Below are 3,958 nucleotides of genomic sequence, written 5' to 3' on the forward strand. Positions count from 1 at the left end.
ACCAACCAGGACTGATGTGGGTTTCTTCTGGACGTGGATACGCTTACCCCAACCCGTTATCCTCGACAACAAATCCTGCCAGCCGCTTACTTCTGGACGGGATGGCTTTTCACGGACTAAATCAAGTAAGCACGATTTCCAACCATCAATCCCGTTTTCTTGACCTTGTGTTCGTCAATGAGAATGCTTTGCCTGAGTGTTCTGTGAGTGAAGCTTCCAGTGTTATCGTTCCTTTGGATAACTATCATCCCGCATTGGAAATATCCATTTCCATAATTAGTTCACCACAATATGAAGAAGCTTTAGCTGTGAATCGTCGTAATTTTCGCAAAACTGATTTAGCAGCACTACGTCGCACCCTATCGCTGATTGACTGGAGTGTACTACTTGATCAAGTTGATGTAAATGCTGCAGTCGATCTCTATAACCGATTACTCATTGACTGTGTTGAAAAATGCGTGCCAGAATATCAACCTCCCAAGAAGCCTCCATGGTCTAACGCCATGCTTCGGAATCTGAAACGCACCCGCGCCAAAGCCCTACGTGCGTACACAAATCGTCGATGCCCTATTCTCAAGCGCTTTTTCGCACTCGCCAGTAATGAATACCGCTGTTACAATAAATTGCTGTACAAAGGATATGTGAACCGCATCCAACAAAACTTACGACGAAATCCGAAGGGATTCTGGGCTTTTGTTAAAACGAAGAGAAAGGAAACGGGTCTTCCGTCTAGGATGGTCTACAATGGCGAAGTAGCGACTACAACGGCGGAAAAATGCTCCCTATTTGCCAGCTACTTTTCAAGTGTCTTCACGACTGATGTGCCATCTGCCGTCGAGCTCGAAAACGCGACCCGTGATGTTCCCATTGGGGCAGTGGATATGGATGTATTCACTATTTCAGTACAATCGGTTCTCTCTGCAATACGGAAAACAAAATCGTCTTATGCTCCAGGACAAAGTGCTATGCCGTCTGCTGTTCTGAAAAAATGTTCCAATATCTTAGCGCTCCCACTGACGCACCTTTTCAATATGTCGCTTCAGCAGCAAAAATTTCCCGATGATTGGAAGTTTTCAGTTATGTTTCCGGTTCACAAGAAAAATGACAAAAGCAACATCGTGAACTACCGGGGAATCACTTCGCTGAGAGTTGAGTCGAAAATCTTCGAAGCGCTTATCAACGAGGTGCTGTTTTTTGCTAGTAAACAATACATAAGCCCTTGTCAGCACGGATTCTTCCCTGGTCGATCGGTTGAGACGAATTTAGTTAGCTTCACATCGTTTTGCATTGAAAACATATCCAGGAAACTCCAGCTGGACACGGTCTACACAGATCTTAAGGCCGCTTTCGACACAGTCAACCATGAGATACTGCTTGCAAAGCTTGATAAACTAGGATGTACCTCGAGTTTCTGCCACTGGCTTCGATCCTACCTTGTTCACCGCGAGTGCGTCGTGCAAATTGGCGACAACGTGTCTGAATCTTTTTGCAATAATTCCGGAGTTCCCCAAGGTAGTACACTAGGTCCATTACTATTTTCATTGTTCGTGAATGATGCGGTCTTTGTTCTAATGCGTGGAGGGAAACTGTTTTTCGCCGATGACTTGAAGATATTTCTTGTGATAAGGAATGAAGCCGATTGCCGTGAGTTACAGTGTCTCATTGATACATTTTACAATTGGTGTCAAAGAAACATGTTGATCCTTTGTGTTACGAAATGTTTTGTCATCAGTTTTCATCGTACAAGAGACATGCTTAATTTTAACTACAACATTGCCGGAACTCAGCTGCAACGCGTTGACCACGTAAAAGATCTAGGTGTTATTCTCGATGAAAGGCTAACTTATACCAATCACCTGTCAGCGACCATCGACAAAGCAAATCGACTTCTAGGTTTTATGTTCAAAATTTCTAGCGAATTCCGGGATCCTCTGTGTTTCAAGGCTTTATATTGCTCACTGGTGCGCTCGCTGTTGGAATTTGCAAACATCGTCTGGTGCCCTTATCATGCAACGTGGAGTGAAAGGATTGAAGCTGTCCAGCGCAAATTTATACGATATGCTTTACGTCAATTGCCTTGGAATGATCCGTTGAACCTGCCACCATATGAGAACCGTTGCAGACTATTAGGACTACATACTTTGCAAGAACTTAGACATACTTCGCAGGCCATTTTCATATCAAAGCTTCTGTTGGCTGAGTATGATGTTCCCGATCTCCTTGGACAAATCAACCTCTACGCCCCAACCCGTGTTCTTCGCCCTCGGACATTACTACACATCGAAATGCGAAACACCAACTACGCTGCTAATAGTCCGATTTTGGCGATGGTTCGTCGCTTCAACGAGCTTGCCGAGCACTTTGAACTCAATTATAATTCATCACAATTTCGTCACCGTTTGCTGTTACATTAGGTTAATTATTTTTAGTTTAGTTCATTAAGACTTAGTGTCAGATGAACACAAATTTTAAATACAAATACAAATACAAATACAAATACAAATACAAATACAAACATTGTTGACTATTCTTATAAGTTATCCTGAATTCTGAGAAAATTTTGCGACGAACTTTATGAAATGAATATCTGTTAGAATTGGCGAATACTTGGCAAGGTTAAGATAAATATGCTGTTCATGTTCAACAGAGCAATCTAATTGTTCAATTGTGAATGTGTGGTTTCTATGTCACTGTTAGGTGGATACAATCAGTAATATCCTCGTGAATATTTCGTGTGATGAAAAAAAAAATCTATTCGAAAACAAATATTTCTTTTGTGTTTCGATTTTACATAAAATTCGATTTAACATACATGATTGAATCGGAAAATGTATGTTAAATCTAGGTATACCTGTATTATTATTTTTCCAATAGTATCTTCATTCACCCAACAGAAACTGGGTCAAATTACGCACAAAGCATGATCATTTCTCACGTCAATCGTTTGAGAACGCAACCGAACCAACCTTCGCCACGATTCGATTTCTAACGCAGCAACCCTTCTCCAACTACTTCACTACTTCGTCGCTCGCCAGCCACTAGCCCGCGGCAGCACTTCTAAGTCCGTCTTAATAGCTTTGTCCTTCACATTCAGGCAGCAGCTTTTTCTCTAATTTCAATTCACTTCCTCTTCTGGCCCGGTCGTGTTGAGCCGACACCATCGAGCCACTCTTGGGTGCTCTCTTGAAGCCCCCACTCGTTCTTGGCACCCTTTCCCATTATTGGCTACCCCCAGTCCTATTCAGCATCCCCCAGAGGAGGACCTCGAGGGTCTCAACAGAACAACATTTCCGCCATCTCACGTATAGAGAAGTGCTGCGCTTGAAGCGACTGTCAAAAGCTGCGCGTTCGTTTCGTGGTTTAAAGAATACATTTTTTTGTCCAATCGTTTAGCCGGCTCACGACTCTTGATCCATCGCCAAAAGGCCAGAAGTAGCGTAACAATAGGGGGTTGGTTCTGAAAGGTACATGTACAGATATTCTCAAGAGACGCAGAGCGCAGTGGAGAAACCTCATGCAGTCCCGTATTTGGGCTATGTTTGTGTTATTGAAATTTTGACGTGATAGACTAACAATTCTCACAGACACGATGAAAATTCAATTACCGAAAAAAATAACAATCCGCAGTCAGGTCTTTTAACAGAGTCTTTTCGTTTCGCTCAAGCAGCCAGTCTCAGGGTCACCCGCACGCCTCTCACTGATTAGCGTCCTACCCGCCATTCAGCCCGATTTCAGAAAGGTGACCGAGAGGAAGTGACTGGCTGGCTGACGTGACGGACTGCCTGACTGGCAGATGGGGTGAGATTTCCTAACGATGCTTCGCCGGAGATGGATCACCGCGAGTTCAGGGTTATAGCCGAAATTTGATTGGGGAAAAATGTGTACAATCAACGTTAATTTTCGGTGGGATGGGAAGTGTGACATCGCACAAAACAAAATGAATAGTTTCAGAAACGTT

This window comes from Topomyia yanbarensis, chromosome 3 (assembly GCF_030247195.1).
Source record: "Topomyia yanbarensis strain Yona2022 chromosome 3, ASM3024719v1, whole genome shotgun sequence".
NCBI lineage: Eukaryota > Metazoa > Arthropoda > Insecta > Diptera > Culicidae > Topomyia > Topomyia yanbarensis.